Source organism: Meleagris gallopavo, chromosome 7, assembly GCF_905368555.1.
Source record: "Meleagris gallopavo chromosome 7, MGAL_WU_HG_1.1, whole genome shotgun sequence".
Lineage (NCBI taxonomy): Eukaryota > Metazoa > Chordata > Aves > Galliformes > Phasianidae > Meleagris > Meleagris gallopavo.
In genome coordinates, this window is record NC_139410.1 from 33,964,016 (window position 1) to 33,983,084 (window position 19,069).

At 44.3% G+C, this 19,069-nt stretch overlaps 1 non-coding gene across 1 annotated transcript; it reads right to left on the reverse strand.

Moving 5' to 3' along the window:
• Positions 1-4,984: 4,984 nt before the first annotated feature.
• On the reverse strand, positions 4,985-5,140 carry LOC116216861 (U1 spliceosomal RNA). The gene has a single exon (XR_004160422.2). It is a non-coding gene; the product is annotated as a U1 spliceosomal RNA (small nuclear RNA).
• Between the last annotated feature and the right edge of the window lie 13,929 nt (positions 5,141-19,069).

Below are 19,069 nucleotides of genomic sequence, written 5' to 3' on the forward strand. Positions count from 1 at the left end.
CGGTAGATGTAATCTACCTTGATTTTAGAAAGGCGTTTGATACTGTCTCCCACGACATCCTTATAACAAAGCTGAGGAAGTGTGGGATAGACGAGTGGACAGTGAGGTGGGTTGAGAACTGGCTGACTGGCAGAGCGCAGAGGGTCGTCGTTGGTGGTGCAGAGTCTGGCTGGAGACCTGTAACCAGTGGTGTCCCCCAGGGGTCTGTGCTGGGTCCGGTCTTGTTCAACATCTTCATCAATGACCTTGATGAGGGGATAGTGGCCACCCTCAGCAAGTTTGCTGATGATACGAAGTTGGGAGGATTGGCTGACACGCCTGAAGGCTGTGCTGCCATTCAGCGAGACCTGGACAGGCTGGAGAGCTGGGCAGTAAGAAACCGGATGAGGTTCAACACAAGCAAGTGTAGGGTCTTACACCTAGGGAGGAAGAATTGCATGCACCAATACAGGCTGGGGGATGAGCTGCTGGAGAGGAGCTCTGCAGAGAGGGACCTGGGCGTCCTGGTGGACGACAGATTGGCCATGAGCCAGCAGTGTGCCCTCGTGGCCAAAAAGGCCAATGGCATTCTGGGGTGCATTAAAAAGAGCGTGTCCAGCAGGTCGAGGGAGGTGATCCTCCCCCTCTACTCTGCCCTGGTAAGGCCTCATCTGGAGTACTGTGTCCAGTTCTGGGCTCCCCAGTACAAAAAAGACAGGGATCTCTTGGAAAGAGTCCAGCGGAGGGCCACAAAGATGGTGAAGGGCCTGGAGCATCTCCCCTATGAAGAAAGGCTAAGTAAACTGGGTCTGTTTAGCCTTGAGAAAAGAAGACTGAGAGGGGACCTGATCCAGGTTTATAAATATCTGAGGTGTGGCGGCCATAGTGGTGAGGCCAGTCTCTTTTCAGTGGTACGTGGAGACAGGACGAGGGGAAACGGACATAAGCTGCAGCATAGGAAGTTTCGCACGAATGTGCGTAAGAACTTCTTCACGGTGAGGGTGACGGAGCACTGGAACAGGCTGCCCAGGGAGGTTGTGGAGTCTCCTTCTCTGGAGATATTCAAGTCTCGCCTGGACGCCTACCTGTGCGACCTGGTGTAGGGAACCTGCTTTGGCAGGGGGGTTGGTCTCGATGATCTCTAGAGGTCCCTTCCAACCCCTACAATTCTGTGATTCTGTGATTCTGTGAACCCACCTGTGTTTCCTGTACTTCCTACGCTCTCTGACATCCTGGAACTTCTCAAGCTGAGGACGCATTTACACGGCGCATTGAGGGCAGATGCCAACTTCTGCTGCCATGCAAACCACCCGAAGCACGTGAGATGTGTTCAGAGGTGCAGCAGGACATCAGCAGGCATGGCACTATTGTGGCCTGCTAGAAACAGGAGGGTTCCTGTCGCTGACTGGAAAAAAAAAAAAAAAACTTTTCTGTCCTATATGCTCTGGAAAGAGGCCCTGATGAGTTCATCTGGACATAGTTTTAAGTGGAGAAACTGGAAATACTTTGACACCTCGATTCTTTTTTAACATTTGAAGGTTGGAAATGGGTGAGAGGAATGTGAAGTTGCTTGGAGCATTAAATACTAACTGCAGATGGAAACAGAACAGTGGACTGGAAAGACAAGATGTAAAGATAAATGTAAGATAAGCAAAGGAGCCCAACAAAATAATTTATCACAGTTTTGCAAATTGTCACATGGACCCCTCCCTAAATGACCGCAGTGTTTGTGCAACACATCTCTCCTACAGCTATACAACACATTTAACCTCACCTTTAACTGCCTTCCTTGCCTCCACCCACTGTTCAATCTTTGTCTTGACTGCTTCTAACATTTTGAACATCTGAAGAGCTGCCAAATTTCTGAAGCAACCTATTTCCAGAAATGTTTCTTTACTTCAAGATATGCAATTTCTCCCAAAACACTCCTCTGGAGCAAAGCCCGGGCCTGGCAATATGTTACCCAGGATCAGGGGAGGGTTTACACTTCAATACCTATTCCACCTGTCATGATAATACCAGGCATTTTCCACCCACGATGCAGGAGAGAATTCAAACTTCCTGGGAGATGTGCAAAAGCAGCGTTCAGCCTTGGGAGCCATCCAGGCACAGTTATCAGGAAGCGAAAAGCGATTTCTGCTGGCTTGCAGGAATTGATGGCATCATTTAATGTCTTGTCTCTATATGCAAGTGTGCATAACGCAGTTTTTCCACAGCTGCTGTGATGTAAATAAATTCAGTATTATCTTCGTTTTACATGGTAAGATGTAATATAAATAGTACTGGAAGTTACGCTGGGCATAATTCAATATTTTAAGATATCCACCCTCTTCAACTGTAAGACCCCATATAGCTGCCTACCACTCAAACTACTTGACCTGCTTAAGGCTTGCTAAGTACAGAAACATAAGCAGAATAAGTAGAATATGGTATTTATGGAAATAACATCACTGAGTCCATTGTTTGCCACAATCCCAAAGGGAGACTTCACTTGGAGCACTCTTTTTGAACAGTATATCGATCAATGAAATACACATTAGTACGTGATAGGTGAAGAATCACACAAATACCTGCAGTTAGATGCTCACTTCACAGCACTAACTACACCTGACAAGTCCCTACGTATAAAATCCTGGATTTCTGCACATCCTATTACCGAATCAGACAAAATCATTTGCTTCATTTAGATTTAGTAGCGCAAAGAAGATCTCTTGGTACCTATAATTGCAGTTCAGGCTTTTCTTCTTAAGGTAGTACTTCAGCTACAGGCTGCAGTCAAACCACATCTTTCCCAGAAAAATGGAATCCACCCTTAGAAACTCCTAGCAGATACAACCTGAGCGTTTTCCTCACCGTAAATACAGCTATGGGCAGAATGCCTTTTATTTTGTTTCAGCAATAAATCACTTCCCTGACTTGAGTTAGTAATGAGATTTTTAATCATGTGGATTGAACACATCCTCGAGTTAATAAAAAAGTATGGCTTCCTCTTTATCTTTAATAAAAGATTTGTACACTGCTCAAATGATTAGTATTACATTTTTAAAGAACCTGAGATTGATGCTTTTCAATTCTGCTTTCCATTTTTCCATGCTTTTATAATTCAACGGTAATATAGGGAATAGTTAATAATTCATAAGGTAATTTTAAGGCTTTTATTCAGAAACCTTTTGCCTATTGACTTGGGGATGTGCCGTAAAAATATTCAGGTATTAATATCTAAGCAAGTGGCAGATCTATGCAGATGAAATCTCCAAATTTATGCAAGTCAGGACTTGTGCTTAGGAATCAGAGCATATCATTACTGCCTTTCAGAGGGTACAGGGGGAGGAAATAGCTTTACGGGACTATTTAAATCAATATATTTCATTTCTTCACACAGTTCTGCTATTTTTTTTGTCCTTGTTTGCAGGTTTATTCTTGATGGAGTTATTTTTGCAGTTGCCTAAGAGACAAAGGAGCTAGCTGCACTTTCTTAAAAGGTAAAGTGCATGGGACCCAGGCAGAACCAGCGCCCTGGGAAAGCTCTGCTGGACAGAACCTGATTCACACGTTCTCTTCGAACAAAAATACGGCCTTGTTGGAGATGAAAATGTCAAAAGGGGCTCCCAGTAAGCACAGCCCAAGTGTACGGTGTGCCAGAAGCAGCCTCCACCCCATCTCCACAATGCTTTTCCAAAAAGTGGCATTTCTGACTGAGCCCATTTTGAGATCACAACAAAGAACCGATAATTCGATTTGGGGTGTCTGTATTTGGTTACTGAATATACATTTCTTAGATATTTTTTTTTAGCTCACTTGAACTCGTGTTTTTCCTTCCAGTCAGATTTTAACCTTCTCTCAGAACTGCTCATCAGACTGCGTTTTGCTGTCTTCACAAAATACCGAATTAACAGCAGCCAAGCTCCAGCATATTTGGGCAGAGCATTTTTACCTGCTCTAAAGATACAGAGCATTATTTAGCAGTGTGTCATACTTCCACGTAATGGCCTCCACAAAGGAATAACCCATCTCATGCAAGCTTTCAGGTACTGCAAAGCGAAAACAGCACAGAGCAATGAAAATTGATAGTAGTTATTAATTCCACATCTAATGAAGAAAATTGAGTTGAGCTGTGCACACAGCCATCATTTATTGCCATGACAAACGTAATAGCAGCACCTTTATTAGCATCTCCCTACAAATAAAACTGGGAGAATGTGCTGACAGTTTCACCAAGTTTGCCAAATGTTACTGCTTAAGATAAGGGCTTCTGCTTCACCTGAGGAACACAACTTTTACCATCCTGAGGTCTCTTCGTAACGAAATGGTAACAGTAATTACAAGTCAAAAGAAGACAAGGTGTCACTGCACCACTCAGCTCAGTGTTATCAGCAAACTTGATGAGGCTACACTCAATCCCATCCCTATGTCTCTGATCAAGATACTGGAGAGCAAAGGTCCAAAGACAGATCCTCAGCAGATGCCACTCGTGACCAGCCTCCAACTGGATACTGAGCTGTTGATAACAGCCCTCTGGCTATGATCACCCAGCCACTTCTTTGTCCATCTAATAGTCCAGCCTTCAAATTTATACCTCTCCAATTTAGAGATATGGATGTGGTGAGGGACCACACCAAAGGCCTTGTACAAGTACAGGTAGATAACATCAGCTGCCCTTCCTTTGTCCATTGATGCTGTCTCTCCATCACAGAAGCCCACCAGACTGGTCAGGTGTGATCTGCCATTGGTGAAGCCATGCTGGCTGTCTCACGTCCCTTCCACAACTCACATGTGCCTTAATATCTCCTTCTGTTCCATGATCTTCTCAGGCACAGAGGTGAAGCTCACCAGCCTGTTGTTCCCTAGGTCCTCCTTTCTCCATTTCCTGAATATGGAAGTAATGTTTCCCTTTTTCCACTCATTAAGGACTCCAACTTACTGCCACCATTTTTAAAATATGACAGAGAGCAGCTTGGCAACCACATCAGCCAGTTTCCTTAGGATCCTGAGAAAAATATTTAAAATGGGAAAGCAGGTCCCCCACTACCACAAATGGCACAGTCGAGTTTCCCATATCTGGGGAAATTCCAGGGGTCAGCACACCCAGAGTGCAGGGGATGAGCCTCATCCTGGGAAGACCACCTTCCTGAGCACAGTGTCTCCCCTGCCAGGTGAGTGTATTTCTGAGAGGTAATTTCTAAGGCCTTATGCAAAACCGTGGTAATGACAGCTCAGTACACGACAGCAGTTAAAGTGAGCACCATATTAGCAGTGTAAGTATTAACAATCTGACACTTGTTTATGTTCACAGCAATGCAGGCTCTGTGCAAGTGTTGAGTGCTATCAGAAGCAGCCCAGCCAAATGCGCAAGCCCCACATACTGCCCCACCCAACATTTTTTTAAAAATCCCCAAGCTTTGAATGACTCCTAGTACTCAATCTGAGTGTCTGGCAGGAAAAGAGAATTTTGGAGATGGCATACCATCAATTTTCTTCATTTGTGTCAGAAGTTGAGCAGCTGTCTTCTTACCAGACTGAAGTGGAGCCAAAAACCTTGTCAGGCAGCTGAAGAAAAAGCACTTCAGAGGAACTAATCTCAAAGACCCAAAAGTATGTATCACGTTTTCAAACAGGCATGTGTTAATATTACTACTACATTGTCGATTGGCAATGTTTTGCAAAAGCCCAGAAATAGTGGAAAAAAGACTGCTCCATTTGTTTACCCTAAGGAAAAGCAAGATGCCACGCATGCTTGAACTTTAGAGATTGTTTACTTACTTACGGCCAGGGAAAGGTTTTTAGCATTACCTTCCCTACGCTGGTGAGGAAAGTGAAATAAGATTCACCTCTATGGAAAGCAAGACGTGCACCTGGACCTTCTGTGGCAAGCGGATCTCAGATGCAGAAAGTTCTGTTACTCCTCAGGCTCTGCAGACACATCAGCAAGAGATAAACAATCCCAGAGAGATCTGTGCTGGAATCAGCTCACAGCTCCTGCGGCCACAGATTGGGACAGACTGGGAAACCCCAGCTCAGAGTCTGGTTTTCTTCAGCACATTCTCCAGTAACTGCGTGCTGGGCTGCAGGGTGCTCTAGGTCAACCCTAAGAGAGAAGCTCTGTGCTCACCAGCACGAAGTATACGTGAGGGCAGAAATCACACTCAGCTGCTCTTGCCAGAGGAGCTTTCCCAGGTGGGATTTATCACCATAGGGCACAGTTTGGTCACACTGAGCCTCCTGCCCTTGCTGCTCATCCTCCAGCCCTGAGCAAGGCTGGCCTCTCCTCCCATAGGCATGACCCCATTTAAATCACTGGAATCCCAATGTTCACTAAGCATAGCTCAAACATTTTGGGGTCAGCTTCACCTAAAAAATCATAAATCCCCACTCTGCATGCTCATGGAAAGGATTTTGGGGGCACAGGACAGGGGAAGGCTGGTGTGTGTGCTTGGCCACAGCAACAAGACTTGGGATTACTCTCGGGTTTTGGAGCTGACCACAGCAGGCTGTTGTTTAATTACATTTTTATTCTGGGTGAGCCTGTCATTCACTGACCATATAAAGATAGAGGTGTCAAAGACAAAGATAGAATTTAAATGACTGAATGAATGAAGAAATAAATAAGCAGACGCTGAGGATCCTGCTTGGCTAGCCATCTTCTTTCAGCCTGCCTTTCCTTGCTATGTTTATTTACTACACAACCAGGCTTTTGGCAGCCTTCCCATTGCAAAGTGTGCTGCCCAGATATTACAAAGTGAACTCCGCTCAATGAAGAAGTCTTTTTTCTTAGGGCTACCCTTTTCTGGACAGCCATCCCTATCCTCCAGATCTGTGCCTCTAACATGCAATTTTCTTCCACAATTTCCAGAAAACTCCCTTTCAGAGAGATGTGTTTATAGGCTATTACTAAAAATGAGATTTTCTATATGATCTTCAGCAAACTCCTTCAAGCAGTCATTTTTGCTTCTTCCATTCACAAAGAAAAAAGAGCTTCCCTTACAATCTACAAATGCAAACGAATCAACCTGCAGGAAAATTCACTGCAGTTGTATTTTTAACATCTTTAAATTAAAAAGAAAAAAAAAAAAAGGTCAACTGTATATATACAGCTCAACAATATTCTGGTGTTGCATGCTGGAGGAGGATGTTTCCTTCAAGCTAAACACGCAAAAAAAACAATGGAAAACAATGATAATGTGAATAACTGACGGTCTCCTATTTTAATATACATGTATTCAACTTCTTTTCACAGGAAGGTTTCAGCTGTGATTAAGAGCTGTGGAAATCCAAGAAATATAAATGCAAAACAGTAAGAAAATAGCAGGTCTTAGGTAGTCCTCCAGCATTCCAACAGAGATCCTCAGATTAGCATTTGCAGACTGTAGTAAGCATATCTAATAGAAAGGCAATACGTACTGCACAGCTCTCCACAAATATTATCAAGATGGAAATGCCTACTGACAAATTCACAAGCTGCAAATGTACAGTCATGAAATTCAATAGCCTCACAGCTGCACACTTGTAACTTGTGAATGCAGAAAAATGTCTGAATTGGCAGCAGGCTTTCTGGCAGATGATATCATTTTACAGATGACACTGTAGAGTCTGCCAGTTTGACGTTGAACTCTCCTCTTGCTTTTCTCATGTTGTTGTCTCCTAGCTCCTTCTCTGAGAACGACTTAGGAGCACTGTGCCTGTTCTCACAGTCCGCTATTTGCTTGTTCTGACTCTGCAAAGTGCTGTAATTGCTCAGCTCTGTTCCCTCGGTTCTGCTCATGTCGAGCTGACGTTGAACTGTGTTCTTTGTGCAAAAAGTTTGCCTTTCTTTCCTGTATTTCTGATTCACCAAGTGCCCTATTCTACTGTTTTTTCCCACTATTTAGAGTAACTTGGATTTTGCTGCAAGTGACCACCCTCCACAAACAGTCGAAATGAATGTGTCATGCATAATACTTGCAATCTGCAATATTTCAGACCACTTAGAGAGAAGGAAGCATTCCTTAGAAAAGGCTACAAGAGGCTGTTGCAATGTCCTGCCAAGGCACTGAGTGCCAAGCAAGCCTGGCTCCATCCTAAGCTCAATGGCATCAGAGCCTCTCCAAAAAACCCTATAATTAAGTCCTTCTCAGTACCTCACAGTCACACCTACAGTAATTCTTAAGGAATTATTAGGATGACATCAGGATGGGCCATCTGCTACTTTAAGATGTAGTTCAACTCTTAAATTCTCTCTGCTTGCTTACTTTCTCAGCTTTGTTTCTTATGGTCGGTTTCATGATGCAGCTCAAAGTGTCTGAGAGCCAGACCAGATCCTGCACTGCAGCTACTGGGGCTGGCCAAGCACTTTGCATCTTTTTTAGCAGATGCTTGCTCACTTAGGCTGAGCATAAAAGCCTGCTAGCCACTTTCTTCAACACAACTCTAAGAGCAGTTTCCCCACTTTACACCTCTGCTCATCTCCTGAACTCAGTACAACTGCAGGAATCTGCAGGTAAATGCCCAGAACCCTATCTGATGCTGTACTGAAAGTATTACTTTGCTGTAGATACTCATGCTCACGAATAACTGAGCAAAGATCTCCAGCCTGTAGTGGTGTATATACCTCACAAGTATTTATCACACTAGAATAATAGACTCACAGAATCATAGAATGGCCTGGGTTGAAAAAGACCACAATGACCATCTAGTTTCAGCCCCTTGGTATGTGCAGGGTCACCAACCACCAGACCAGGCTGCCCAGAGCCACATCCATCCTGGACTTGAATGCCTCCACTAGAAAAATATTATTGATGATTTAGCACTGTCAAATGTGGCTTTAACTGGTCTGTCCACACAGGTTGTTAATCTCTTGCAGTTAAAGCTCCCTTCAATCACTAAACCGTGGAGCAACACATCTCCAAGCATTCAGCATGCAGTAGCTCCCCATGTTCTGCTAAGAAAAACAGCAGCTCTTTTTCTTAGAAAAACTCACCCTGCTTACACGAAGAATGAAATAATATTTGCCACAGTCTGAAAAACAGACCCTAGAAATTCGGAAAAAGTTCTAATTGTGGAAGCATCTATAATATCCTTAACAATTGCAATGGTCCACAAAACACTTTCAGGGAAACACTCAGGTTCTGTGCGCAGTAAGAAATGGAGAGGAAAGAAAAGCAGAGAGGGGAAATGAAAAGGGATGAGAATTATCTGCTCCCCCAAAGTAACAACTGTGGGTGCCTCTGAGTTGTCAGAGAGAAAGCAAATCACTGTGCAATACCTCAGTCTGAATTACACCACCGACCTCCCATGGGGAGCTGTGATGAGGGTGATTTCCTGCACTTCCCTGCAGCTGCAAGAGAGCAAAGCAAATAGGCTCCTTGGAGATCTCCATGAGAGGTGCCTGGGAAATGCTTTCTCTGTGCCCTGTTCTCTGGCCCAGAAGAAAGAACAGGACAGAGACTACTTAGAAATTGAAAAAGCTGCTGCTTAACCTCAACTGTTTCCCATTTTCCCCTCTTATTTCACAGTGAACAAGAATCACCCTCCCCAGTCCCTTCCTCATCATTCTTTGGGGTTTTGACATTGAAACAGGATGGAAAAAATTTTCCTTGAAAGTTGGCTGAAAATACACAGGATATGCATTTGCTAAAGGAGACGTTACACACCCAGCTGGAGAACAGTTCATTCCTAAACCCTTTCCTAAGACAGTAAATGCACAGAAGCATTACTTCTCCCCCTCTCTTTTTATCTTTTTCGAGAACTGTTGCACAATCCGCTGTTTCACAGGATTTCAGAACCAAGCATTCATCACTTCTAAGGCTTGTTTTTCATTCTCCCTGAAAGGTTTAACTTTCCCTTCAGACTTTGTACGTCATTCTCATCAAATCATACACAAAAAAAAAAAAAAAAAAGTGCATTAAGTGCTTTGTTTACTCATAACTTGGCAGAGCCACAACAAAGAACAGAATGTAAAGAATGAACTCCCTTTGCAAAAGTCATTCATAAGGAAACAAAAGCCTTTACCTTCCCTAGTCAGACTTTCTAAAAGGGCCTCATATGGTTCTGAATCTCCCAGCATTACAGTGACCTCCCAGACAACTAAGAACCATTTGAAAGCCAATCTAAAAACAGAAGGAATGAGAAAGTTGTCGCAGATCTGATTTTTTCATTAAAAGAGCATTAAGAAAATATGCGCCGTTCAGCGCTGCAATCCGAACGAGCCACCGCTTTCCATGTAACGTGTAGCAACCTGCTGAACTCAGACTACTTCCAGCTTCCCCTGGGCTGCAGCAGCTGGATAGATCTGTTTCCACCTGCTTTTACCATTTGTCATTCCTGAGGTATGCTTCAGAAAGCCAACTTAGCGCCGAACTGCCAGCTTTGCTGAAACCAAAATAATTAATTTCTATTATTTGATCAGATACTTCAGAGCGTCTCACATTCCCATAATTCCCCCACCTCTGCCTGCACCCACGGTGATCATGGGTGGCTGGTTGGTTTGTAAAGCAGAATGCCCTTTCCTAAAGCACCAGGAGCAAAGCCCCCAGGCAGCCCATGCTCTGCACGCGCTCCCTCCCCACTGCCTGCTTGAGGAGCTGTCAATTGGAACACCCCAGTGTGGCTTTGTAGTCATTAAGACCTTACTAAAAAACTTCCCCTAAAACCTACCAAACTCCTTGCTAGTAATGAAAGAAGGCCAGGCTGGATGTGGCTCTGGGCAGCCTGGGCTGCTGGTTGGTGATCCTGCACACAGCAGGGGGTTGGAACTGGATGAGCATTGTGGGCCTTTGCAACCCAGGCCATTGTGGGGTTCTATGAATCTATGAAAGTAAGGCTGCCTTACGCTTCTCTCCCATTTCCAGGGGATAGGAGAGAGTGGGTGTGGGGAGGGAAAGTATCTCAAGTACAAGAAAGAATGATTATTGAGTCTAAAGGGAGCACATCATAAAATGAAGAAATACAGGACTATTTTTATAGCAATTATTTTGTTTCCAAGATGAAAACGTGCCACAGTATTCCCCTCTGCTTGGCATTCCAAAGGAGGTGCTGCATTTATCTTGAACATTAATTCACTTGAGTAAAAGAAAATTGAAACACTGGAAGCAAAATAGAAAAGCACAAGATGAGAATTCTGTTTCCTGTATTTTGAAGAGGAAAGAAATCATGTTTTCAAAACTTGATTAACTCCAAGGCCCAGTTCTGCAATAACAACCACGAGGATTCACAAAGTCTGCTCATGTGCATAAAGTCCCCCTGGTACGATGGCAGGAGTAAGCATAAACACAGCCACACTGTCTGCATAAAGCATCTGTAGTTATTTTGAAAGCTTATGTAACTCTCCACCATGCTGTAAAGATTTAGGAAGTCTTGCAAAATGTGATCTGTTACAGCAATGCGTGTTTTAAGTGACCTAGAGGCTGGAGGATGGATCACAGGGTTGGACACACAACCAGCAGTCCCAGTTCCAGGCATCCCTAAACCACCTGTAAGCTAAGGCCTCAGCATATTTATACATAAAGATTGGAAATGATAAAAACAGGCTTATCCCAGGCTTGAATTTTCCTGACACCTTTGCTAATTATACGATATAATGAAATCCCAGCAGCACTGAAATAATCATTCCAGCAGGAACTCAGCCAGCAAAACACCTATGGAAGCTTCTTTCAATTCATTCATCACTATGGGAAGCAATCTCACGATCCAAAAATCCCCTGCAACAAATGTCTTGCAGCATATAAAGAAATTATCAAATTCAGACTTGGAGAAAGCATGTTCCAAAATCTAAAAGCCCTGCAAGGGAATGCTTTCCCGGACACACCTTGCCATCAATAAGATGAGTGGGCGAAATGGAAGGCACAGGGAAGAGCAGTGATTTTGCCCCTCCAACGCCAGCCATGACTAAATAACACCTAAAATGCTTTAAACCTATGCAATGCCATAAACTCTACGTCAAGATAAATTACCACACAAGGAACGAGCTGCCCGGAGAGGTGGTGGGTGTCCCATCCCTGGAGATGTTAAAGGTCAGGCTGGATGGGACTCTGAGCACCTGACTGAGCTGCAGGCATCCCTGTTCATTGCCAGCAATGAACCAATGAAAGACCCCTTTAAAGAGGCCTTTAAAGGTCCTTTCCAACTCAAACAATTCTATGATTCTATGATGATTCAGTGATACAGCTCAGAAAGAACCGCAGTGACTTTTGCATGATCTCCAAGCTGAGGTTACGGCTGCTACACATTGCTGCTCCTGTTTGGTGGCCTGTGTTGGCCATACCAAGTGCCCAAGGAGCACCCAAGAGAGGCAAGCCAGCCCATGAGCAGATGTGCATAGCAGCTGATCACAGCAGTCCCTGGCCCAGCTCCCACATCCCCAGCAGCCATCACAGGGCCACCAGCAGTGATGTCCTTGCATGGCCAAGCCTTACTCCTACCAAATGGGTGCCCACTGCCAGGCAATTGTGAGATACATTCTCAGCTTTCCCAAGAAAATACTTCAAACTGGGATTGATTTTTTTTCTGTTTTAAAACTAACATTAGCAAATGTGATTGCATGGTGCACAGATCTGTCAAATTTGTTCTCAGCTGCAATCCTGAAACATATCATTATCGTGTACTGTGTGAGCAAAGCTGGGCTTGGCTTTCATGTGACTGAGCTCTAAATTAGTTTATGGATAATGTTCCTTTACAATGTGTTCAATCTTTTGCTCCATCTTATCTTAATGAGCACTTAACCTCTTAAAAATAGTTCAGTGCCAGAGAGATTGAAAACAGTATTAAAGTCTCTGAGAAAACCACAGGAATGAGTGCCCCTGCTCAGGTAGCTGTGTCCTCCTCAAACACAACTTCTTCGGAGGGAATTTTACAGAGTTTTCAACTGCACTTGAAAAAAATGTAAGATCTTATTTAGAACTGGTTGGTTTCTACTTTTTATACATACATAGGAAAAATGATAGACTGAAAAATGTACTTTTCTTCTGGAAAGTTCCACAATTTCCGCATTTGTATTCTCAACATTTTGGCTTCGGATATCTTCTCAAGAATGCATATGCTTAGAAACTTTAAAAAAAAAATAAAATGAAAACGTTACCTTATAAAACATAAGTAACATCTGCACCCTAAGCTGTCAGTTCTCTGGCTGCTCAGAAGTTCGCATGCACACAAGGATTTTGGCACCCGACCACAACTGAGGCACAGGACCACGAGTGCTGTTATGACTTAGGACAGCTGCTCTCCCCTGCAGCTGGAAGGACACAAAGCTCAGGACAAACTCATGCTGGAGGAGCTGCAGGTAGCGGGTGCTTGCTGGTCAGGGCAGCAGGTATCACCAATGTGAGACAGCTTAGAAACACAGACAGAGCTGCAGCACACGTTAGATAAAGTAATTATATCAATTAATCCTTTCCTAACCCTGCATGAAGCTCCCATGTGAGAAGCCCAGAAGCAGACTGCGGACCAGCGCAGACATTGGATTTGTGCCACTTCAGCAATAATTTATAAAACTTTCAAACAAAGAGACAGCAAACAAGAAGGTGTAATTGTGGGCTTCCTTTACGAGGGCACCAAAACATGTTCCACTCCCTGTTCTGTGTGCATTTTATGTGAGTGTGATTCAAAAAATAACAGAGATATGTTATTATTTCCTTTTAAAGCCCGACTTTCTTTTGCTTCTCAGTGGGCCCATAGCTCATGCTGGGAACTGCACGAAGCGGGGGATGGACAGACTGTCCCCACACCCTGTCTCCTCAGGAAACTCACTGTCATCTGGAATTAATCTCTTACCTTTTTTTTTTTTTCTTTTCATTATTAAGTACATATAATTTCAAGTTCATGGTCCAGCATCTCTGATTCATAGCAATAAAGATTGCACAACAGCAGAACTGTGTAGAACAAAGGTTAATCTGAGGCTGAGATATCCCTCCTAATGAGCTATAACTGGAAACATATGCTGATTTCAGAGACAGCAAATACCTGCAGCACCACTGGTCTTTAATTTCTGAAGAGATGAGACAGGGTTTAGAAATTAAGTGCATTTCGACATGTGTGAGAGGAGGCAGAGAGAGAAAGCAGTGTTCAAATCCAGCAGTTTCTGGTCTGTGATTCTCCTGAGGTGCACCAGACCAGTCCTTACACGTCACACACAACACCTACACCTTCTCCACTGAGTTTTCATGCAATATCAAAACCAACAAAGATCAGGGCTCATGTCTCCGTGCCAGCCTCAGAGATGTAAAAACCCACAGCTGGTTCTTTCTCTCACCCCAAAACTATGAGATAGTTTTAAAGCAATGCTTCTTAAAGCCTAATTCGCATCTTTTTGGGTTTGCTTTGAGGCTGATATGGACTGGCCATGCCCTTCTTCCTCCCAGCTCAGATCAAGAGCCTGATGCTCTCACGGGAGCGTGGCTTTGGGGCATGCATAGCCTCCAACCTGCACGATGTGAGCTGGCAGCAGTGGGATCATGCTCTAAGGCATACATGAAGTAAGAAAAAAAAAAACCAACACAGGAGCAGAGGGAAGGATGCAAAAGTAACAGGAGAGTAAATAAATGGCATTTTCCAGACACAAAGAGTTATGACTGAGGTCAGAACTAAAGCTGTTCCAGAAGTTTCTGATGAAATGATCTGTTGTTCGGAAATGCCGATGTGCTGAAATCAAAATGATATGGGGAAGTATCAATCTGATAGGACTTGTTCCTGTCAGGCCATTTGCCTACTTGTTTTACTAGAAACCTTGGCTGCTAGACAGCCGTTCAGATGGGCTATTGGGAAAGCCAGGTTCCCAGGCTCCCTAGAATCTCAGCATTAAAAAAATTAATTATTGATACAAGCCTGTGTTATGCATGTTCACCTTATCAAATTATCTGTAGCTGTGCCTGTAGCATGGGAGTAGCACATCTGATATGCTTTAATGATGCAAAAATCTCATTCAAGAAGCAGCGAAGCCAAGCGGAGCAATGCGCCCGCGCTGCGCTCCCTCTCCTAAAAACATTGAAGGAGTTAAAAAAAAAGAAGGGAAATATGAAGTGTGGTGCTTCCCTTCGAATGCAGAAGTTTTAAACTGCAAAGGCTTCCCCGTTTCTATTAGGCAAATCGTTCGAGCCAGGCATTCAGCCTGCTGCTATGAATGGTTACTTTGTAGTATAATGCATTTCCACGGTGAAATCATAATATCCTGGGCATTCGGGGCTGTATTATACTATAAAAACGAAGGCCAACTCCCTCCAGCTATTACATTTTTGGCCTGGTATTTCATCTATTAAGTTGTGCAGCTTTCTTCTGGCCGCAGCGCTGCTGGCAGCTGCTGTGCCGATAGGTGGTGCCTGGAGCAGAGCTGTGCACCGAGAAGCAAGGCCCCCAGTAAATGCTTCATTCCAGCAATAGGAACCTAATAATAAAAAAAAAATAGAGAGAGAAGCTTGTTCTGGGATTCGGCTGAATAATCTAGCTGATTTCTAGGCTTGGCAAAGGTGAGTAATTAACTAACTAACTAGCAACTCTTCCTCCTGCCTCGAGCATCTCTGCTGACACACGCACTCCTTTAAATAAGCCTCTGCTACTTCAGGGCTCAGCCAAATTTCTGCTCATCGTGCCCTAGATCTCAATCTCTCTCTGAGGCTGATAACTGGATTTCCAGTAAGTTTTGAGTCACAGATGGAAACGCTGTTTTAATGCACCAGGTCCAGCAGGGGTTTCCAGGAAAAACTCTTCAAATGCAGAGCAGCATAAATACTCTGTGCATAAGGAAGCTCTCGGCAGCAATTAGGAAAAAACCCTCCTTCTGTGTGGAAAAGAAGAGCTTACTCCTTCCCCTTTTCACCAGCACACATCTACAGGCGGTCCCTTTCCGTAAAGTGATCTCTCCGGATACATTTATAAGTTTTTATAGTTTCCCTTTACATTCATGGACTCTGCCCTGTGATAACCACTAAGGGAGGTCGTTAATTAAATAATTGCTTCCTGCTTGAGATGGTCAGTAACGCTTCCATCTGACCTGGGCCGCTGCTGTGTTATTCTTTCGATCCCCTTAACTCCGAGCACTGCCATCTCGCAGCTCTGTGTCTATCTCACCACATTTTACCACCATCTTCCAAAGGATTTTCCAACGCTTTTGTGGCAAATAGTGGAAGACCTCAAAGCAGCTGTGCTGGATATGACGGTGAGTTCAGCTCAGCCTCATCCCTTACCTAAAGAGCACAGCAGTTCTCTCCTCCTGCGCCCTCCAGCCAGCAGGCAGCGCAGGGCCCTGAGCCAACCATCACCACGTCATTGCACCTACAGCCACAGCTCAACGCCATCACTCCCGTTCTGTCCAACTCTGTGAACAACCCATGACTCCCACAGCCAATCTGCTGCGCTGGGAGCCACAGATCAATCATACCTTATGTGTATGCACTCCGTTTTTTCTTTTTAACATTGGTGGGAGGCAATCGGACAACAGCTATAAAGGGAGGCAGCTGATCTGCTTTAAAGCCTCTCTCATTCCTTCTAGGCCTCAGATTTCACATCAATATTTCTTTCAATGCATACATCTATGTACCAAAACTAACAGCTGAGAAGCTTCCAAAACTTTGCTTTTAATTAAACCCATGAAAGTATAATGCTCGCGCTGAATAAGTAGCAAAAATAGAGACAAAACTGAGAAAATATGCAAGCATTTTTCTTGGTTTTTGTCAGGTTCTGCAAAGACAATTAAGTTTCTTTTCTTCACTATACATATAATACTCAGAAGTGAAAGCTTAATTAACTTGTCAGAAACTCTGGCATCTCTTTTTTTGAGCTGCTGAACCCACCTTCCCAAAAGAGTTGAAGGGAGAATAAAAAAAAACGGACTGCTCTAGCTGAAATACCTGATCATGCATGACATTCCTGTCCCGTAATACAGTTTGTCTGTCATTACCAGAGGCTCTTTTATCCATCTGGGTGAGCACGTTCATTTTCCATTTGTCTGGGAACGTCTCAGCACGGAATTTCAATCCCTGCAATGCGATGGACGTTTTGTGACGTGCTGAAGGGGTAATAGACGGTGCCACTGACTGCATGCTTACAGCATCTGTGTTTACACAGCAAAACCAGGCACATTCAGCAAACAGCCTTGGTCATGCAGCTTTACAGGTCTGGGAGACCGAGCAGTTTGCAGATGCATAGAGAAGCAGAGCCCAAAAAGCGAGGAGATCCCAGCAGGCAACACCACGGGGCTGGGAGTCTTCCCGCTGCTTGTTCTCTGCTTTCTGTGCATTTTTTGCATTGCTTTGGCTCAGTTCCATGGCAGCTGTGGCCAATGTGTCCCTGCCAGCCACCCTGCCTCGAGTCGTGCTGCAGCAGCTGGAGGAGCTGCCAGAGCCCCGAGCAGCTCCGGGCTGCAGCAAGAAGTGAGGGCTCACCCCACGCCTTGCCTCTTGCCGACAGATCTCCTCCAACAGCAGAGAAAAGGCTTTTGGTTTTACAAAGTCAACAAACCCAACCGCCAAATTAAATTTGGCAAGTGCAATAAGTGGCTTTTGTGATTTTTAGTTTTTATTAATAGAGGGTTTTGTTTTTTTTTTCAACCTGAGCTCACTTAAGTCTGAAAAATATTCTACTTTATCCTGCGGTAATCTCCTCTCCAATGTATGCATGTTTAAACAAAGTGCAAAGGTCCAGGTGCTCGGCTGCATTAGTAATGACCCAACATCTCCTCTTTAATAATGCAACACAGAACAGAGCACAGCAGGTTTTTTTGCTTCCTCATTTTAAAAATGTATTAAAACATTTCTCTGTGGGGCCAGGTGACAGTCCGAGGGAGCAGAAATTTTCTTTTTAAGTCAGAAAATATCACCGAGGCACCCACGGGGCAATTTTTCACCTCCCATATAAATTCGTACCGCCGCTTCTCTGCTAACACCGTTACTGCCTTCCCAGCCATTCCTCATGTTTTAGGGAGCTCTGGGATTTGGTTCATGTAACTGTTTGCCTAGCAGACCTGAAGGCTGGGTGAGTAATTCCAAACCTATGCAATCATATGCAACACATGGTATTGAGAAATCCTCTTCACTGCTGATAGATATTAAAAACAAACACACAACATTCTTAACTGCCTGACATAAAGCCATGCCCCAGGACTTCCTTTTTTTTTTTTTTTTCCTTAAAAGTAAAAGTAAATTAAGTTTTCTCTGTGACAGAGAGCATGAGGGACTCACAAGGTCTCAGAGTTTTCAGAGCTACCTTCCTTAAGGTTTCTCGTGGTACAAAAGGAAGCTTATCTGCAATGCATCACTACATTACCAGGCTTCTTGGGGATGTTCCTGCTGACTAAAAGCACTTTAACTTATAGGGGAATATATTATACAATCACAGAATCATTAAGATAGGAAAAGACCTCTAGGATCCCCATCCCCAAACCCACCCACCCTATCACACCCACTGCCCACGTCCCCCAGTGCCACATCCCCACAGCTCTGGGACAGCCCCAGGGATGGTGATCCCCATTCCCTGGCAGCTGTGCCAGTGCCCAACTGCTCTTTCTGAGAAGCCCTCATCTCCATTACATCACATCTGTAACGAATTATGGTTCTTTACATAGATGTGAAGCAACCCACAGCTGTGGCTTGGAGACACCTGGTTCAGGTCTCCACAGCCCAGCCAGGCTGAACACTGAACACCGGTACATTTGTGCCCACAGCTCAAACCAGAGCTAGGCGATGGGATGGGATCATTGCTGGGACAGGCAGTGGCAGTAACGCACACAAGGCAGACCCACACCATTCCCATGCACGTTGCCAATTTATCAGCTACCTGCACAATCCCAACAGAAGAACGAATAAGTTTCCCAGGTGAGATAAACACCAAGCCCTGCAGGTTAGCAGGGAATTCTGTCCCTGCTCATGCATGCTAGCATAGGGCAATAATCCACCTCCCCATAACAGATTTAGATTAGCAATGCCAGCAGTATTAAAAGGGGTCTTTTGAGCAGGGAAACATGTGCTGGTAATCTGGGCAGGGTGTTTACAACATGTGCAGGTATTAGTGCTGGTGAGGCAGGGTGCCCTATAATGCCGCAATGCCTCCTGCTATTTCCCTGGGTCACTGCACTCCTCCCCACCTCTGTCACCTCCCTCCCTCCAGCACCACTGTGTTCTTAATTGTTTTGCTA